This window comes from Paroedura picta, chromosome 2 (assembly GCF_049243985.1).
Source record: "Paroedura picta isolate Pp20150507F chromosome 2, Ppicta_v3.0, whole genome shotgun sequence".
Classification (NCBI taxonomy): domain Eukaryota; kingdom Metazoa; phylum Chordata; class Lepidosauria; order Squamata; family Gekkonidae; genus Paroedura; species Paroedura picta.
Genome location: NC_135370.1, coordinates 86,531,338 through 86,553,023, shown reverse-complemented (window position 1 = coordinate 86,553,023; position 21,686 = coordinate 86,531,338). Strand labels below are relative to the sequence as shown.

At 44.5% G+C, this 21,686-nt stretch overlaps 1 long non-coding RNA gene across 1 annotated transcript; it reads left to right on the top strand.

Moving 5' to 3' along the window:
• The first annotated feature begins 8,165 nt into the window (after positions 1-8,165).
• Positions 8,166-9,293, top strand: LOC143829890 (uncharacterized). The gene is made up of 2 exons (XR_013228270.1): positions 8,166-8,533; positions 9,109-9,293. It is a non-coding gene; the product is annotated as an uncharacterized LOC143829890 (long non-coding RNA).
• Positions 9,294-21,686: the final 12,393 nt, after the last annotated feature.

Below are 21,686 nucleotides of genomic sequence, written 5' to 3'. Positions count from 1 at the left end.
ATATTTCCCATTATTATCAAATTAGCTGTGATTTTTGCACCTATTTCTTCCATGGCCATTTACAAGCCACAAGACTACACACACAATGTTGTGATCAGGTTGGATTCATTGGAAATTCCCTCTGGGAAGGGGAGAGGAACAACTTTTGCTGATTCTCTGACAGTTGTTGGGGGGTCCCCTGTTTCCAAGAACATCTTTTTGAGGAATATTTTGGGCTGGCTGGGGTAAGGGGGAGAATCCTTGTCTGCTGATTGATACACCTATCTATCTCTGGAGATTTTGCACATGAGCTAACCCCAGTGAGATAGGAGTGGGCAGTTCCCCCCCACAACAGCACCAAAACCCATGGAATAGCTGGGATCCCTACACCATCTCTTAAGGATGCAGCCTTTCAGCTTGACCCTATGGAGATGGTGTACTAAGCCTTACAAATATGGCTGTAAGGCTCTCAGTGGTTCCAGAAAGGAAAATCCCATCAGACATAGCACAGTTAGGCAGGTAGCCATGTGAATCCACTGCAGCCATTCAACAAGGCAATTTATATAGACATGAATATGTTTTCCATATATTAATATAGTTGAGCTTTTAGGCATTAAAAGACTTGCATTGTTAAAGTTATGTTAAAATAAAATTAACCCCCAATTTTTTAGATTAGCCACATGTAATCCACTGGAAGCAGAGGGAAGCAAAACTGGCAAAAAGTTTTCCACAGTGCTCGGGAGTGATTCACTTTTACTTCCTGCTTCCCCATAGTTTACAGTACAACTCAACACATCTGTGAGGTCAAACATTGCAAAGCTCATCATTTACTGAAATGTGTCCATTAAACCATGAAGACTGAGCACTGATTGAAGAATCCCTGAGGAAGGAAAGAGGTTAATAACAAGGCTGGTGTAGGAGAGGATATTGAAAGAAATGGAAGCACTGCTGTACAAGGTGACATTTTTGGCCACTAGTTATGCCTTATTGTGAGAAGCCAAAGCTTTTGACATTTCCAGTTGGTGCAAATCTAGATCCAAAGTAAAAGTGGGTCTTTGATTCAATTAGAACTTTATTCCTAGTTATTATTCTTATATGCGCTGGATACATATCAGTGGGCCACATATTGCAGCTTCTTTCAGAGCTTTCAGATGATTTGCTTTGTTTTTCTACATGAAATTGATATGTGAAAATCTTAATATTCTTACATCGCATGTGCTCAAAAGTGTAGGCTGGCCCTGTGTACAAAATAGAATATTAATTCTCCAAAATGTTTGATGTTTCCAAATTATTTTAAGTGATTATTTCATTATACATGATTGAATTTTAAGATATACATATGAGGCAAAACAATGCTAATTCATAAGGAATATTTATTTATTTATTTATTTATTTATTTATTTATTTATTTATTTATTTATTTATTTATTTATCCATTCATTCTTATATTTATATACCACTGCTCTCAATTTTCTTGCAGCGGTTCACAATAAGACAATAAAAACACAATGAAACTCCTAAAATACCCCTTAAACCATTAACAAGATGGCAATCAATAAAGATATAAGTCCCTCCCCCCACCATTCAGCACACGGGTCAAATAAGCTCTCTAACACACATTAAGAGATCCTCTGTTGGTAACACCGAGACCCTGCCCTATCCTCAACCAGATGCTTGGTGGAAGAGCTCAGTCTTGCAGGCCCTGTGGAAAGCTGACAACTTCAACAGGGCCCTTAGCTCTTCCAGAAGCTCATTCTACCAGGTTGGAGCCAGGGCCAAAAAAGTCCTGGCTCTGGTCAAAGCCAGGGGGATGTCCCGGGCCCCCAGGACAACCGGTAGATTCATATTTGTAGAGTGAAGAGCCCTGTGGGAGGCATAAACAGACAAGTGGTTCTGCAGATAAGAAAGACCCAGGCTGCATAGAGCCTTAAAGGTCAAAACCAGAACTTTAACTTGATCCAGAAGCAAACTGGTAACCAATGCAGATGTTGCAGCAACAGCTGAATATGGCCCCTCCAAGATATTCTAGTGAGGACCTTTGCAGCTGCAATGTCTTGTTCAAAGCCAAGGGAAGGCCCATGTAGAGTGAGTTACAGAAGTCTAATATGGAAATGACCATTGCATGGGTCACTGTAGCCAAATGTTCTGAAGACAGATAGGGCGCTAGAAGCCACACTTGGCAAAGATGGAAAAATGCCGTTCAGTCTACTTTTGTGACCTGAGGCATCAAAGATCACTCCCAAATTCCTGGCAACAGCTACAGGTGTTAATTGTACCCTGTCCAGGCATGGAAGGTATGCTTCCTGAGCCTGTCTCCTTCTACCCAGCCACAGGACCTTTGTCTTGGAGGTGTTGAGTTTCAGATGGCTCTGCCTAAGCCATCCAGCCACTGCTTCCAAACAGCTGGAAAATGTATCCAGGGGGAAGTTCAGCTGACCTCCATCAGGAGGCAGAGCTGGGTGGCATCCACATATTGGTGGCAACCCAGCCCATAGCACTGGACCAGCTGGGCTAGAGGGCACATGTAGATGTTAAAAAGTGTGGGAGAGAGTATTGCCCCCTGTGGCACTCCACATGGGAGCCCAAGGGGGGCTGATAACTCATCCCCCACAACAACCCTCTGTGTCTGGTTACGGAAAAAGGAAACCAGCTATTGTAGTGCAGTCCCCCTAATCATGGTCCTAGAGAGGTGGTGAGCCAGTAGCTTGTGGACAACCACATCAAATGCGGCCAACAGATCTAAAAGCACAAGAATGGCTGACCCACCTCGGTCCAGCTGGCATTGATATCATGGAGATTTGCCAAGGGCTGAGCAAATCAAGTTTATGATGATTTGTTAGCAGGAATATTAGCACAGACATTCATTCTTCCAGAACAGCAGGTATTGATGTGTGGAAGCAGGTTTCTACCTCTACATCTCTTTATGGATGAGGACTAGTGTGTACAAAAGGGCGGTGTAACAGCAGCTACCAGTATGGGGTCTCTACATCTGTCTCTCAGAACTGAACATGCAGTAATGAGGTTCTGTTAAAAGTGAATGTCCCTACATCCGCATAGATAGTTCAGACTCTGTTCCCAGATACACATATACAGGAGTGCGGGGGCAGCCCACAACCATATCCATGTGCCTTGGAACTGGGGCCAATACTTGCAGATCAGACTAGATTTATAATGTAAAGCTAACATTAGAAGAAACCCCATTAATATAACTAATCTTTTCTAGATTATGGCCCCCAAAGCTTTTATTATGTATGTTAGTGTACTTATTGCCTACTGTTATGTACACTGCCTTAAATCAACAGCAACAATCAGAAAACACTAATTGATATGTCATGCCTGCTCCAGTTCTCATGCCTTGGAACAAATATCTGCTAAAATTTAGCCTTACAGTATCTGAGGGTCAGATAAGTCTCGCAATCTGAATAGCTGCATAAGAGAACAGTGGTTTAGTTAAAACAAAGACTGCTATCCTTTGAAGAGACAATGTTAAGCAAGCAAAGACATTGTTTTACCGGTGGCCCCAATCCAGAGATTAATGGACACCATATTTTGTCTGCCCAGCTAAGAGGTGTTGCCCCTTTAATAGAGAGGGGAGCCTAGGATTTTATCCCCTCTTCTTCCAAAGTTAACAGTGCCAAACCCATGGAACATTTTGCATAGAACTCTCAATACAACAAATAGCATGAACATGCTAGTGACTGAATGGCTTAGTAAACATGTGTAATAATATCAAAACATGATGTACTTCACTAACTGTGCTTATTCAAGCCAGACTGAGACCATGTTAATTAACCACCATTATAATTAGCTATGGTTTCTTTTTTGTATAAATTGATAGCAAAGTTTAAATATGCAAAGGAGGAGAAATCAAATTCATTGTGGATGGGAGGGATTCATTCGAACTAGGACTGGGTTAAAAGCAACGGGCAGACACCCAGGAGTGACTCTTGAAGCCGAACACTGCTTTCATAAACTAACTATAGTTAAATTAAGGCTTGGCTTCATGTTACATCTACACTGGTACAATTCTTATTTTTATCCAGGCACTTTTGGCCAAATTGCTTGCTTGCTTGCTGCCTGTCTTTCTAAGGATTTTTTGTTTCATAGCTCCCCAAAACTGTTAGCAGAGCAGTGTGAGATCATTACAGATTCTCATTATATTGCTTTGTTCTTGTGTAAGTGCACTCCATTCTGGAATGAAATCTCCCCACTTTACCAAACCGTAGAATAGAATAGAATTTTATTTAAACTGTCTTAGACCAGAGCAATAATAAAAAAAAACAGTATAGAAACAAACAGAACAAAACAGGAGGAAACAATCATTTATCCATAAATAAAAGTAGAATAAAGTAGGACAATCCCAATATACATATTTCACAAAAGACCTCACTAAACTTTTCTTATTCTTGGCCTCTGCCATTTTAGTCCATTCTGCAAAATATTTCAGCTAGGGGTGGGTACAAACCAAACTAAACCAAAGATGCCTTGAACTGAACTATCCAGTTTAGATCCCCCTTTCTCCCCACTTGTTATAGCCAGGAGAAAGGAAGGCATTGTTTGGAAAGGGGAGTAGCCATTTAACTGTTTCCCTTCTCCCCACTTCTAAGCAGGGGGAGCACAAAATAGATGGTTTTAATGGTCCACAGCCATTTCAATCTAACAGCTGACAGGCAAACCCACCTCACTGTTAGGTTTAAATGGTTAACAGCCATTTCACCAGTCAGTTTTGCTTCCCCCTGCCGGAGGAAGTGAAACTGTTCCATTAAATGGCTCATAGTCATCTCAGCCTAACCAGCAGTGTGGGTACACTGTCATCTGTTAGGGTGAAATGGCTGCAAGTCAGTTCCCAGGTTGTTTTCACTTCCCTCCACTTGGAAATGGAAGGGGGTGGGGAGAACAAAACAGATATGTTTAATGGCTCACAGCCATTTCAGCTTAACAGTGCGGTGGTTGAACCCATCAGCAGTTAGACTGAAATAGCTGCCAGTTATTTTACCAGTCCATTTTGCTTCTCCACTTTCAAACAGTGAAATGGGTACTATCCATTTAAGCTTAACAGCAGGGTGGGTTTGCTCATCAGCTGTTAGGTTTTAATGTCTGCAAACATTTCTTAGAACACAAAATCAAAAAACCTACAGACTTTTTTTCTAAGTTATATTCAAATCTCACAGACAGTTGATAGAATTCTGTAGAGGAAAGGAGCAAAATGGATTTTGAAACTGAAAACTCTTTACCTTAATGGATTAAATGAGGATATCTCCTGGCAGACACATATGTAGATAAGAGCAAGGACAAACCTGGACAGCTCCCTCTGTTTGTGTATGTATGGGAATGAAAATAAAAAGAATCTAAAAGGCCAGTATGGTCCGTAAACAATTATTAAAACAATCTAAATAGAGATTCCTTTGAAATTAAGAAATATGTAATAAAGGTTCAGTCCCCTAGATATTAACTAATTATGAAATGTACTCTGTATATGCTCTGTGAAAATGTAGTATATGTTAATACTGATTCAAATCTCTAAATATTAACAACTAGTTAAGAATTGCACACTGTTCATGCTCTCTGAAATATATTTATGCTTTATATTTATATATCAGTAAATTTCCTCTGATGAATTATTATTATTATTATTATTATTATTATTATTATTATTATTATTATTATTATTATTATTATTAGGATTTATAGCCTGCCACTCCCCTTAGGCTCATGGCGGGTAACAGCATATAAACCCTCCCGATAAAAACCTCTAATACATAAAAACCATCCTAATTAGGCTTGTGTGATTTGGCCGCTTTGGCGGCCGTTCTCTCTATGCACAGCCAGCACCGCGCCACGGGGGGGGAGGGCGGTGCCGGCAGCAGCATGACAGCGGGCGCAACCACGCAGGCACGGAATTCCACGCCTGCATTGTTGCGCCCGTTGTCACGCGGCTACCGGCACCGCCCTCCCCCCCGCGGCACGGCGCTGGCTGCGCCCGGAGGTAACGGCCGCTTCGGCGGCTGAATCGCACAAGCCTAATCCTAGTACATAAATACATCAACCAACCCAACATGGCAACCCAAGGAGGAGACCAGGGATAGCCTGAGAGGACTGCAGAAGAGGGCGACCCAATCTCACTAGGCAATGCCGGCCTCAGCCATAAGCATAGTGGAAGAGCTCCGTTTTGCAGGCCCTGTGGAAAGCTAGTAAATCCCGTAGGGCCTGCAGCTCTTTCAGGAGCTCATTCCACCAGGTAGGGGCCAGGGCCAAAAAGGCCCTGGCCCTGGTCGAGGCCAGACGTGCCTCCCAGGGGCCGGGAACCACCAACAAGTTAGTCCCCGTGGACCGTAATGCCCTGCGGGGGGCATAGGGCGTCAGGCGGTCCCTCAAATATGTGGGTCCCAGACCGCAGAGGGCCTTAAAGATTAAAATCAAAACCTTAAACCTGATCCGGCTAGCAACTGGTAACTAATGGAGCTGCCTCAGCACCAGCTGGATGTTTTGCACCAGCTTCAATTTCTGGATCAGGCGCAAGGGTAGGCCCGCGTAGAGCGAGTTACAGAAATCTATTCTGGAGGTGACCGTCACATGGATCACTGTGGCCAGGTGGTCAGGACACAGGTAGGGCGCGAGTAGCCGGGCCTGGGAAGATAGAAGAAAGCCTGGCCCGCTACCTTCTTGGCCTGGGCCTTCAATGTTAGCAAGGCATCCAAGGTCACACCCAAATTCCTGGCTTGGGATGTGATAGTAAGTTGTGTCCCGGCCAAGGTGGGTAGTCGCACTTCCTGATCTGCTCCCTTCCCCCCAAACCACAGGACCTCCATCTTGGCAGGGTTGAGTTTCAGGCAGCTCTGCTCTGCCAAACATCTAGCAAATGGATCCGGGGGGAATCCGGGCGGCCGTCCATCAGGAGATATAGCTGGGTGTCATCAGTGTACTGATGGCAGCCCAAGCCATAGCCCCTGACCAGCTGAGCCAGAGGGCGCATAAAGATGTTAAAAAGCGTGGGTGAGAGCACCGAGCCCTGTGGAACTCCACAAGGGAGCCCAAACGGGCTCGATGAAGTGCATGCAAAACACATATGGGCTCTTCCCTGGCTTTGGGATAAGACAGTTACCGGCAATTACCTTGTAAGAATGTTTGGCACTGGTATAGGAACAGATGGGGCAAGCAACATATGGTGGCGTGATAGCCTTTCACAGACAGTTTTATTTCTCCCATGTTTGTGTGAATAAGAACTGAATTTCAAGGGAATTGATTGGCTGTTCTGGCAAAGAATTATCATTGGCTGTATTTGGATGTGTGACACAGTTTACTAATGTAAGAGAATTAATTTTTGCTATATATTCCCACAGTCATGTAAGGAGTTCTTAGTCTGACAAAGAGTGCTTGCACTCGAAAGCTCACACCCTGAATAAATCTTTGTTGGTCTTAAAGCTGCTACTGGACTCTGATTCTATATGGGCCCTTCAGTTATTAAAGATTATTAAAGATTATTTTCATTCTGCACCAACTGTTTATTCTTCACAGTCATTTCAGCCTAATAGTGGGGTAATTATGCCCATCATCTGTTAGGCTGAAATGGCTGTGAGCCATTTCAAAATGTCAGTCCATTTTGCTTCCCCCTGCTTTTAAGCAGATCTGCCCCACTGTTAGGCTGGCAGCCATATGGTTTTGCTCTCCTTCCCCCCCCCCACCCCCACTTCCAAGCAGGGGAAGTGAAATCAACCTGCGAAATGGCTCACATAATTTCAGTCTATCAGTAGGGTGGGTGCATACATCAGACTGAAATGGCTGTGAACTATTTTCTTGGTCTGTTTCATTTCTATGCTTGGAAGTGTGGGAGAAGCGAAACTGACCAGTGAAATGGCTTGCAGTCATTTCAGCCTAACAGACAGTTCAAGGGAGACATTTTGTGATCCTGATAGGCTTGTGAATCTCAAGGGGTGCCCTGGGGAGGGATGCCGGTGAAGGCTAAGAACACAGCCTCTTCATAGGACTCCGAATTCACAGAAGCAGCTAAACACTGATCCTCCTGTCCCCCTTGCCCACAAAAGGTCCCCTCACCCTATCTGTTTACTGGGGTGAAGTGAGTGGGAGGGGGAGGGGCTCATTTCCATGCCCTTTTGTGACATCACAGGGCCACTCCCACAAGGAGGCCTTGTCACCACGGGGACACTGACAACTTCAGAGGATGGCAAGCTCAGGGGCATGCAGGCCAGCCAGGGGAAGAGTGGGGAGGAGGGAGGCTGCGAGGAGGATGGGAGACTCAAGCGATTCACCCTGAGTGTCATGGAGGAAGGGTGGGATGCCATGGAGATTGATGGATCTGTGGTGAATAGTTTGCTGCAGTCCCTGAATGGCTGGTGGGGAGCCCTGTCTCTGAAGGAGCAGGGAAGGGAACATGGGAGGACTATCCTGCTGGCCCAAGTCCACCTGCCCCCGAGTTTTCAGACAGGCCTTGAAGTCTGGCATGCCTCTCTGTTTCTCCTTTAGACACAGGCAGGGACCCAGATCCAGGGGTTCAGCAAAGGAGTAGAAGGGATGCAGAGGAGAGAAGCACAGGAAGGCAAGTTGTCTTGCAAAAGCGGGGGAACTTGTAGTGTAAGCAGTGGTAACTGGCAACTCAAAGCTGGCAGAGTGCCATGGTCAGAAGCACCTGATGATGTTAGCTGACAGAAGCTGGCAGAACTTGGCTGGCGGAAGGGGACAGAAACTGGTGAATGGCAGCTGGGGAGGGTGTGTGAATGGGGGTGTAAGAATGGGGGTGTTCCATAACTGAGGGGCTTTCTGCTATCAGCATGGGGCACTGATATGAATGTGTGTGTGAATGAGTGAGTGAATGGGGGTGTTCCATTGCTGCATGGCTTTTCACCCTCAGTGTGGTGCACTGGTGTGAATGGAGGTGTGAATGTGTGTCTGAATGGGGGGGGTGTCCATTGCTGTGTGGCTATCCACCCTCAGTGCGGCACACTGCGTGAATGGATGATGAATGAATGTGAGCCAGCGGCCATTTGCAGGTGGAAGTCCGTGGAGGCCGGCTGACAGACACCAGTGGATGTTGGCCAACTGAAGGCGGTGGAAGTCCTTGGAGGATGCCAGCATTCCACAATCTCTGCTTTCCATCATGTGTTTGCTTTGCAGGAATATGTCTAGCTGGTCTTTTGGAGAAGCCAGGCCACAAAGAGGACCCAGAGGATGTGTGAGGAAATGGCCCTCTGCCCTACACCAGAACATGTCTCTCTGTGTCACCTCCAGATTTGCCCTGGCAGATGTCACCTGTGGGCTTCAATGATTTTGTTTTTCATTAAAACAAACCGTTCTAATTATGTCGCAGGCTTATTTATGATTAAAAGACAACTATTTGAAATAGCTTCGCTGTATAATAAAAAGCTAAGGCCTAGGTAGGCAGAGCCCGGTCTTTGGACCACTTCATGCCTTCCGATTGGCCCTGCTCCCCCCAGACTTGGGACCAATAGGGAGGCAACACAGCCTCCCCCCCCTGCCCAGCCAGGGGCAATCGTGAAAGAAGCATGTGGGCACCTAACATTTTATTAAAAGTGAAAAAAATTAAGACAGAAGTAGCAGGGTGGACACCTGTGTACTGTAAGTACCCCATGTGTATTAGGACAGGGGGACATTTTGGTGTCTGTAGCCTAATTCACACAAGAAAGGAAATGACGCAGAACTAGGAGGAATTGGTTGCCATGTAATCTCTGATTTTCCCTTCACATATCTGAAGACATGGCTCTGGAAAGCTCATCTGTAACCACTATGCCACAATTCCCAAAGGTCAGTCCTCTCCCACACTCAACGAACATTCCAGACCACAGTTTCTTGACACCCATCTCTCCACACCCATGCCCTCATTTGTCACCATGCCACCAGAACCTCCCACACACACACACAACCCACAATTCAACCTCATGCCCTTACAGACTGGATAAATCCTCCCCTTTCTCTTCCCCCCACCAAACTCTAGTGCTCGTATTCCTGGATTCAATGGGCTTTGCTCCTAGTAATATAAATAAGCATTCTATGTAGTCTTGAGATCAGTTGTAATTGTGGGAGATCTTCACCCCACACTTGGGGGATTGCAACTGTACTATAGGCCTTACTCAGCTCATATTTTTATGGTTAAAATGAATTCATTAATGGTGTTTCCAGTAAGCATATTTTTAAGCAGTTGCAATTTTAATGGCTGAATAATCAAAGGATGAAATCTATAGTGTGCTTTCATTAGTGCAAATTACTCAAACTACTACCTCAATTATAGGGCAAATTTAAAAAACAAGGAAAATTGACAGGAAACTACAGTGACTTTGTGGAAGTTAAATCTGTCTTATTAACCAATATATTTGCGTAATATGAGAACTCCATGTGCCAATGTTACTAAAGCTGAACTGAAAGTTCGTTGTATTTCTCTTATGTTTATTGACCATCAGATTAAAAATGGAATGATAGTAGTTAAAATATCCACCATTTTGCAAACGTTCTCATGAACAGAAAGAATTAAAAAATGGCCTAGGGATTCAATATATTGGCAACAGTTAACTAGATATGCTAAAATACAAATTATAGTTTGTGAATACATTGACATGCTAAAGCTACCTAAAACTGGTACTTTGTTTTTTCACAGCCTGGTATGGGGGGAGTGGATTGAAACATGCCTAAACAATAAAATCAATATGTCCATAAAGTCACATTGTTAGTTAAACCAACAGCCTAGCCCAGAAAAATCCCAGAATCAGTGAAAGTCGTCTGAAAGAGTTCTGTTCTATAAGATGAAGGAAGGTCAGGAAGATATTGCCTCACCACAGCAAATTCTGTGAAGGTAAAGTCACTAGGACAAAAGCCCTAGCATAAGCTGCAGCTGATCTAACCTCTCTTAAAGAAAGGGCCAAGTTACTAGGAAGACTAGAGCTGGAACATAGATTCCTATTGGGAGGCGCAATCTTTAATCAAGTTCTTGCCCCAAAATATTGAGCATCGCTAAAATTGTGGCTAACCTAACAAGGTTGTTCTGAAGACAAATGTGGTATTGACTATATTTTGTACATTTGTACTGTTCTGTAACAGTGCTGTTGTTTTGAAACAACCATGTAAAACAAGAAAGCAAATGAATGCACAAAGATTTGCTTCTGCAGGGGAATATAGTGTCGGAAGTAGGGATTCTGACATATACATTTTGTCAAAACATGGCCACAGCTTTAATAAACTTGAGCGTGGTGCCACAAGGGGAGGAAAACTGCCCATTTGCAGACCACAATTGCAGGGGCACAATTAAGTAGCAGGCTAAGCTCGAGAAGCCACACAAAGCCTGCCATCCCACGGGAGGTGGCCACTTGAGGAGCCTGATGGGCATCCACCTCTACTGAGGCTCCCTGGAAATGTGTACCACACCATATCCTCACTGCTTGGTGAAGTGCTTTCCGGCCCACATCCACATGGCCCAACCAGAGCCTCCATACCCTGAGGAGGCCAGTGCACAAGCTTGGGCCCTCCCCACATGAACCTCCCCATACTTAAACTCGCTTGCTGTGATAATAACATACAAGAGTCAACATACAACAGTAACATATACAATAATGACACTTACAAAACAAAACTTAATTCTGTGGGAGGGTGGTAGGATGCTGAAATGGCTGCAGAAGGCAAAGGAAGAGGCTGTTTCTTACTGGATGCTCCCTTATAAAGCCCACCTCCCCTGGAATTCATGTACGAGTGCATGCCAGCTAGCTGCAGCTAGGGGATGATACTGCCTGGTGGAGAAGCCCGCAAGACACGTCCTCTTCCTCTGCTCATCCCCATTGCAGCAAAGTCTCCTTGTGGGATAAGTCCCCGTCACTCTTATATAAATACTATTGTATGAATACTCTTCGTTGTTGTTGTTGTTGTTGTTGTTGTTGTTGTTGTTGTTAGGTGCGAAGTCGTGTCCGACCCATCGCGACCCCATGGACAATGATCCTCCAGGCCTTCCTGTCCTCTACCATTCCCCCGAGTCCATTTAAGTTTTCACCAACTGCTTCAGTGACTCCATCCAACCACCTCATTCTCTTTCGTCCCCTTCTTCTTTTGCCCTCGATCGCTCCCAGCATTAGGCTGTTCTCCAGGGAGTCCTTCCTTCTCATGAGGTGGCCAAAGTATTTGAGTTTCATCTTCAGGATCTAGCCTTCTAAAGAGCAGTCAGGGCTGATCTCCTCTAGGACTGACTGGTTTGTTCGCCTTGCAGTCCAAGGGACTCGCAAGAGTCTTCTCCAGCACCAGAGTTCAAAAGCCTCAATGTGCTCCACACAATCAAAGGCTTTAGCATAGTCAATGAAGCAGAAGTAGATGTTCTTCTGGAACTCCCTAGCTTTCTCCATGATCCAGCGTATGTTGGCAATTTGATCTCTAGTTCCTCTGCCTCTTCGAAATCCTGCCTGTACTTCTGGAAGTTCTCGGTCCACATATTGCAGGAGCCTAGCTTGTAGGATTTTGAGCATAACTTTGGTAGCATGGGAAATGAGTGCAATGGTGCGGTATTTTGAACATTTTTGGCATTGCCCGTCTTTGGGATTGGAATGTAAACTGACCTTTTCCAATCCTGTTGAGTTTTCCAAATTTGCTGGCATATTGAGTGTAGCACTTTTAGAATCATAGAATCATAGAATCATAGAGTTGGAAGGGGCCATACAGGCCATCTAGTCCAACCCCCTGCTCAACGCAGGATTAGCCCTAATCATCCTAAAGCATCCAAGAAAAATGTGTATCCAACCTTTGCTTGAAGACTGCCAGTGAGGGGGAGCTCACCACCTCCTTAGGCAGCCTATTCCACTGCTGAACTACTCTGACTGTGAAAAACTTTTTCCTGATATCTAGCCTATATCGTTGTACTTGAAGTTTAAACCCATTACTGCGTGTCCTTTCCTCTGCAGCCAACAGAAACAGCATCTTGCCCTCCTCCAAGTGACAACCTTTCAAATACTTAAAGAGGGCTATCATGTCCCCTCTCAACCTCCTTTTCTCCAGGCTGAACATTCCCAAGTCCCTCAACCTATCTTCATAGGGCTTGGTCCCTTGGCCCCAGATAATCTTCGTCGCTCTCCTCTGTACCCTTTCAATTTTATCTACGTCCTTCTTGAAGTGAGGCCTCCAGAACTGCACACAGTACTCCAAGTGTGGTCTGACCAGTGCCGTATACAATGGGACTATGACATCTTGTGATTTTGATGTGATGCCTCTGTTGATACAGCCCAAAATGGCATTTGCCTTTTTTACCGCTGCATCACACTGCCTGCTCATGTTTAGTTTACAATCCACAAGTACTCCAAGGTCTCGTTCACACACAGTGTTACCTAGAAGCGTATCCCCCATCCAGTAGGCATGCTTTTCATTTTTCTGACCCAGATGCAGAACTTTACACTTATCTTTATTAAATTGCATCTTGTTCTCATTTGCCCATTTTTCCATTGTGTTCAGATCTCGTTGAACTCTGTCTCTATCTTCCGGAGTATTTGCCAGTCCTCCCAATTTGGTGTCATCTACAAACTTGATGAGTAGTCCCTCCACCCCCTCATCTAGATCATTAATAAATATGTTAAAAAGTACCGGGCCAAGCACCGAGCCCTGAGGTACCCCGCTACTCACCTCTCTCCAGTCTGATGAAACACCATTGACAACAACTCTTTGAGTGCGGTTCTCTAACCAATTCCCTATCCACCTGACTATCTGAAATCCAGTTTGCAGTCCTTCAATTTATCCATCAGAACATCATGGGGAACCTTGTCAAAAGCTTTACTAAAATCCAAGTAAATGACATCAACCGAATTTCCCCGATCCAGCAAACCTGTTAATTGGTCAAAAAAGGAAACCAGGTTGGTCTGGCAGGACCTGTTGGAGACAAATCCATGCTGACTTCCTTGGATCACCAAATTGTCCTCCAGATGTTTGCAGATCGCTCCCTTTAATATCTGCTCTATTATCTTCCCCACAACAGAGGTCAGACTCACTGGTCTGTAGTTTCCCGGGTCATCCTTCCTCCCTTTTTTGAAGATCGGAATAACATTTGCTCTCTTCCAGTCCTCCGGGACATCTCCAGTCCTTAAAGAGGTTCTGAAGATGATGGACAAGGGCTGTGCAAGTTCTCTGGAAAGTTCTTTGAGTACTCTTGGGTGCATTTCATCCGGACCAGGGTATTTGAACTCATCCAGTGCAGCTAAATGCCTCTCGACAACCTCTCTATCCATGTTAACCTGCCACCCAGACACTGTCCTTTGGCTATGGCCATCTCTAGATGTGCCTAAACACTTTGACCTGTGGGAAAAAAACAGATGTAAAATAGGCACTAAGCCTTTCTGCTTTCTCTGCATCTTCCGTTAGAGTTTGTCCATCCGCACCCAACAGTGGGCCTATTGCCTCCTTTACTTTACGTTTGCTCCTCACATAACTGAAAAATCTTTTCTTGTTACAATGGGCTTCCCTGGCCAATCTTAGCTCACTCTCTGATGATTGATCTACAGTGCCTAGTAACCTATAGGTACTCTTCTTTAGAGCTCTGTCCTTCCCTCCATTTCCTGAACATTTTCCTTTTCTTTCTTAGTTCCTCTTGAAGTTCTCTGTTCATCCAAATAGGCTTCTTAGAGCTCCTGCAGTGTTTTCGTCTTTCTGGGATAGTCATTGATTGAGCATGCAATAGCTCCTGTTTGAGTAGCGCCCACCCTTCACATGCTCCCTTCCCTTCCAGCATTCTCGTCCATGGTATGACACTCATCATGTCTCTGAGTTTATTAAAGTTTGCCCTACGAAAATCCAACATCCGCGTCTGGCTACAAGCTTCCTTGGCTCCCCATCTCAAAAGGAATTCTATGAGGACATGGTCACTTCCCCCTAGGGTCCCCACCTCCTTCACCTCATCCACCAACTCTTGCCTGTTGGTCAGTATTAAGTCCAGTACGGCTGAACCTCTTGTGGGTTCATCTACCATTTGATAAATGAAATTGTCAGCCAGGCAGGTCAGAAAGTTGCATGACTGAGGACGCTTCGCAGAGTTTGTTTCCCAGCACACATCTGGGAAATTGAAGTCACCCATGATGACAAGGTCCTGCCACTTGGATATTGTCTCAAGCTGCTCACAAAGTGCAGCATCCACATCCTCTCGTTGGTCAGGCAGTCGGTAGCAGACACCAACCACCACACTGTTTGTTTTCCCCTTATTTTCACCCAGATGCTTTCCACTGTAGATATGCTCTCCTCCACTAGAATTTCCTGACAGGTATGCCCTTTCCTCACATACAGTGCCACTCCTCCACCTCTTCGATCTATTCTGTTTTTTCTGAACAGTTCATATCCATCCACCATTACATTCCAGTCATGAGAATCATTCCACCAAGTTTCTGTGATGCCTACTAGATCATACCTTTCCATCAGCATGAGAAGTTCCAGCTCTTCCTTTTTATTGCCCATGCTTCGGGCGTTAGTATAAAGACATCTGAATCCTTTTACTTTTGGTTCCCTATGAGCTGGCCTTGCCGGTTGGGCTGCCTCCGATCGTTTTCCTTCCATACACTCTCTATGTTGATCGTCTCCTTCCCCTAGTGGCTTTAGTTTAAAGCTCTCCTGATGAATCTCCCCAGGTTCCTGCCAAACACATTCTTCCCCAGTTTCGATAAGTGCAGTCCATCAGGTGCTAGTAGGCCTTCCTCAAGAAAGCCTATCCCATGGTCCCAGAAACCAAATCTCTCCTGCCGGCACCAACTACGCAGCCAGTGATTCACCTCCATTATCTTCCTCTCCAAGCTAGGCTCCAGCAATATGTGGACCAAGAACTTCCAGAAGTACAGGCAGGATTTCGAAGAGGCAGAGGAACTAGAGATCAAATTGCCAACGTACGCTGGATCATGGAGAAAGCTAGGGAGTACCAGAAGAATGTCTACTTCTGCTTCATTGACTATGCTAAAGCCTTTGATTGTGTGGAGCACAACAAATTGTGGCAAGTTCTTAAAGAGATGGGAATACCAGAGCATCTTATTTGTCTCTTGAGAAATTTATATGCAGGTCAAGAAGCAACAGTGAGAACTGAACATGGAATCACTGACTGGTTCAAAATTGAGAAAGGAGTTCGGCAAGGCTGTATACTGTCGCCTTGCCTATTTAACTTGTATGCAGAGTACATCATGAGAAATGCGGGATTAGAGGAGTCACAAATTGGGATCAAGATTGCAGGGAGAAATATCAACAACCTCAGATATGCAGATGATACCACTCTAATGGCAGAAAGTGAAGAGGAACTAAAGAGCCTGTTGATGCGGGTGAAGGAGGAGAGTGCCAAAGTTGGCTTGAAACTCAACATCAAGAAAACAAAGATCATGGCATCCGGCCCTCTCAATTCCTGGGAAATAGATGGGGAAGAAATGGAGATAGTGACAGATTTTATTTTCCTGGGCTCCAAGATCACTGCAGATGGGGACTGCAGCAAAGAAATTAAAAGACGCTTGCTCCTGGGGAGGAAAGCTATGGCAAATCTAGACAGCATCCTAAAAAGCAGAGACATCACCCTGCCAACAAAAGTGTGTTTAGTCAAGGCTATGGTATTCCCAGTTGCAATGTATGGCTGCGAGAGTTGGACCATAAGGAAGGCCGAGCGTCAAAGAATTGAGGCTTTTGAACTCTGGTGCTGGAGAAGACTCTTGCGAGTCCCTTGGACTGCAAGGCGAACAAACCGGTCAGTCCTAGAGGAGATCAACCCTGACTGCTCTTTAGAAGGCCAGATCCTGAAGATGAAACTCAAATACTTTGGCCACCTCATGAGAAGGAAGGACTCCCTGGAGAAGAGCCTAATGCTGGGAGCGATCGAGGGCAAAAGAAGAAGGGGACAACAGAGAATGAGGTGGCTGGATGGAGTCACTGAAGCAGTAGGTGCAAATTTAAATGGACTCCGGGGAATGGTAGAGGACAGGAAGGCCTGGAGGATCATTGTCCATGGGGTCGCGATGGGTCGGACACGACTTCGCACATAACAACAACAACAATCTTCCTCTCCCGACGCATTCCTCTTCCCTTGACAGGCAAGATTGAAGAGAATACCACTTGTGCCCCCTTTTGCTTGAGCTTCCTCCCCAGATCTTGATAGTCTTTTTTAATAGGAGCGATGGTATTCAGGGACATGTCATTCGTTCCCACATGGACCATCACAAATGGGTAGTGATCCGTAGATTTGAGGAGTTTGGGCAGCCGTTCTGAAACATCTTTAATTTTCGCCCCTGGCAAGCAACACACCTCTCGGGTTAGGGGGTCGGGCCCAGCCACATGGCGATCCATTCCTCTTAGCAGGGAGTCTCCAATTACCAGTACTCTCCTTTTTTTTTTCTTCTCAACTCCATTTCCTTCTGTCCCCGTGGCCTCTTCCCTTTGTCTTGGACTTTGTTTTGGGACGTCTTCCCTCGTTGACCCTTGCACCTCCTCTGCAAAGGCCTGAAATCTATTCTGGAGCTCCAAAGGCCCTGAGAACTGTCTCTCTCTTCGCCGTTGAGTCTTTTTCTGAACTGTCTGCAGAGGCTCCCTATTGTGGTCAATCTCCTTATCCTCTTCAGGACTAGGTGTATTGTCTTTATTCCGAGTTGCAGGGCTCTGGTCTATGAACTCCTCCCCTTCCTTACTTTGGGTCAGAGTAATAATTCTGTTTTCTTATCCTCTAATCTTTTCCTCCAAAAGTCTTACCAGCTTACACTTGGGGCAGCTGTAGTCCATCTTGTCTTCTGGGAGGAAGGCAATCATGTCACACTCATTGCAGATGATGGGATGTGTGTCCTGGAGTTCCATTGTAATGTCTAGGCAGTGCAAGTACTAGGGAAATATAATCTACTGATTCTAATTGCTCAGCCAAGAACCCCAGGCTAAGAGCCACAGGCCAAGAGCCCTTTGTCTCTCGCCCTTTGTCTCTCGCCCTTCGGCTCGCGCCTCTGGCGAGGAGCAGCCCTTTTTAAGCCTCCCAACAATTACCCAGCAATCACCTCGCCCAGGCAGCACAATAGCCTCACCTGGTCAGCAGCAACTCTCCCCAGTAGCTCTCTCCACGTGCTCTCAGTTGTCTGAGCTCTGTCTCTGGCGAGGAGCAGCCCTTTTTAATCCTCCCAACAATTACCCAGCAATCACCTCGCCCAGGCAGCACAATAGCCTCACCTGGTCAGCAGCAACTTTCCCCAGTAGCTCTCTCCACGTGCTCTCAGTTGTCTGAGCTCTTTACTGCATCTTCCTTTAAGATTTTGAATAGTTCAACTGGAATGCTGTCACCACCACTAGCTTTATTGTTACTCAGACTTCCTAAGGCCCATTTGACTTCAAATTCCAGGATGTCTGGCTCCAGGTCAGTAACTACACCATTGTGGTCATCAGGGATGTTAAGCTCGCTCTTGTATAATTTTGCCACCTTTTTTAAATCTCTTCTGCTTCTGTGAGGTCCCTACCATTTTGGTCCCTTATCATACCCATCTTTGCATGAAACATTCTCTTCATATCTCCAATTTTCTTGAAAAGATCTCTGATCCTCCCCATTCTATTGTTTTCTTCTATTTGTTTGCACTGTTCATTTAAGAAGGAATTCTTATCTCTTCTAGCTTTTCTCTGGAATTCTGCATTCAATTGGGTGTATCTTTCTCTTTCTCCCTTGCCTTTCACTTCCCTTCTCTCCTTAACTATTTGTAAAGCTTCCTCAGACAGCCATTTTGATTTCTTGCATTTCTTTTTCTTTGGGATGGTTTTAGTTGCTACCTCTTGTACAATGTTGCGAACCTCCGTCCATAGTTCTTCAGGCACTCTATCAGATCTAATTCCTTAAATCTATTTGTCACCTCTACTGTATATTAGTCGGGGATATTATTTAGTTCATACCTGAGTGGCCTAGTGCTTTTCCCTACTTTCTTCAATTTAAGCCTAAATTTTGCAACAAGAAGCTGATGATCTGAACTACAATCAGCTCCTGGTCTGGTTTTTATTGACTGTATAGAACTTCTCCATCTTTGGCTGCAGAGCACATAGTCAATCTGATTTCTGTGTTGACCGTCTGGTGATGTCCATGTGTAGAGTCGTCTCTTGGGTTGTTGGAAAAGAGTGTTTGCTATGACCATTGTATTCTCTTGACAAAATTCTACCAGCCTGTGCCCTGCTTCATTTTGTACTCCAAGGCCAAACTTGTCTGTTATCCCAGTTATCTTTTGGCTTCCTACTTTAGCATTCCAATCCCCCATGATGATAAGCACATCATTTTTTTGGTGTTGTTTCTAGAAGGTGTTGTAGGGTTTCATAGAACTGATCAACTTCATCCTCTTCAGCAGCAATGGTTGGGGCATAGACCTGGATCACTGTGATGTTGAATGATTTGCCTTGGATTCGAACTGAGATCATTCTGTCATTTTGGGGATTGTTTCCCAAGACTGCTTTTCCTATTCTCTTATTGATTATGAAAGCTACTCCATTTCTTCTGTGAGATTCTTGTCCACAGTAGTATACCTGATGGTCATCTGAATTAAATTCACCCATTCCTGTCCATTTTAGTTCACTGATTCCTAAAATGTCGATGTTCAGTCTTGTCATTTCTTGTTTAACCACGTCCAGCTTGCCTTGATTCATGGATCTGATGTTCCAGGTTCCTATGGAATAAAAATCTTTACAGCATCGGACTGTCTTTTCGACACCAGTTACTTCCACGAGCGTCCTTTCGGCTTTGGCCCAGTCGCTTCATTCATTCTGGCGCTACTCGTACTAGCCGTCTGCTCATCCCCAGTAGCATATTGGACACCTTCCGACCTGAGGGGCTCATCTTCCGGCGTCATATCATTTTGCCTTTTGGAACTGTCCATAGAGTTTTCATGGCAAAGATACTGGAGTAGTTTGCCATTTCCTTTTCCAGTGGATCACCTTTTGTCAGAGCTCTCAGCTATGACCTGTCCGTCTTGGCTGGCCCTGCATGGCATAGCTCATAGCTTCACTGAACTACGCAAGCCCCCTTGCCACGGCAAGGCAGCGATCCTTGAAGGGGGATGAATACTCTTTAAGCATAGGGAATTCCTGCAAAACTTCAACGGGATGCCCTACTCCGGTGCCTCTTTCATATTTGACTTGTATTTATCTAAGAAAAAGCATATTATCTGAGATCTACAGATGGACTCTTTATGCATGAAGATTGACATCTTCAAGGCTGAGAGAATTTGAGGAATGTAAAAAAGAAGACATTGCTCAACTATAGTACAGTTTTTAATGATGCAGTGAAAGTATATAGTCAAATGTACTTAAATACATTGGCAAAGGAAGGATATTTTCATTTTGAGAAGAGGAAATACCTAGATGTTAACTCACCACAAGTATTTAATACTCAGCTACTACTGTTTCGCATGCATACAGCACAAACAATATGCTAGGCACTGCACAGACCATAGGCAAGACACGGTCCTTGCCTACTAAGTGTTGGTCTTAACATACTTGTTGAAGACCAGAAAGGCTGGCTTTCCATCCTCCTCCATGTACTTAAGTGCAACTTGCCAGGAGAGTAATAGCTATGGGAATTTCTCTTCCTCTGAATAATGAATCAGAACTCCATTGATGAGGGCTGTGTATTTTAAAAGCTCACATGGTTGGATCCAGCAACGTGCAGTTGGAAAGGAAAATAGGTACAGGGTAAAAGCCAGAATAGCCCAGAATGGGCCAGAACAGGCATTAAGCAAACAAGAATACCATAAAAAACAGTGGGTTGCATTACAAACTCTGACCAATATTTTAGAAATGAAGAAGTGTAACTCTCATCCCTTTATTAACTCCTTCCAGACCAAAATGCCTCTTGAAGATCCCAGAATAGACATTAAACAAATAAGAGTACCACCAAAAACAAACAAACAAAAAACAGCAGGATGAATTACAGACATTCGAGAGCAGTATTTTAGAAATATTTTAGAAATGCCCCTTTATTAATCCTTTCCAGGCCAAAATGCCTCTAAAACATCCTGGAACAGGCTGGAAAGGAAATTAAACAAATAATAGTACCCCAAAAAGCAGTGAGATAAGGCATACCAAAATATTATTTTGGAACTTCAAAATCCAAAAATATTGTGCATATTGACCTGTTCAGGGCTAAAATACCTTTAGAACATCCCAGAACAGGCTGGAACGAGCATAACGAAAAAGGAAGAAAGGTTCAAAACATAAACAGAGAAAAGCAGAACCTTTCCAAGGCAATTGGTACAATAAATTTGATATATTGATAATTTTTTAAGGACCAACCAAAACGGTTTCTAGATATACTCCGTTTTCACATGTGTTTTTTGGCTGACATTCCCCACAATACTTTACAGAGCTGGTGGTCTATCTATATATATAAACATTGTTTGATAAGAGTATAAGGAATCAACCACTGAAGAAAAATTGTGAAATCTGCTTTTCTCTGGAATGAGCATTAAACAAACCATAGTACCTCAAAGAACAGTGGGAACCATTCAAGGCACTGCAGAACAATATTTTGGAAATCAAAACACAGCAATATTGTGCACAGATTAATCCTTTTCAGCCCAAAAAGCCTCCAGAATGGGGGAGGGGGAGGAAGGGGAGGAAGCATTCTACAGTTAAGTGTCTGCATTCCGAACTGAGCAGAGGTTTCCAGAAAGGTGCTGGGTAGTTGTGGTTCATAGGTTCAGGAGTGGACAGAAAAAACCCAGGCCCAACAAGAGGCTTCAAATTTGCAGTGCCTCTCCCAGGAA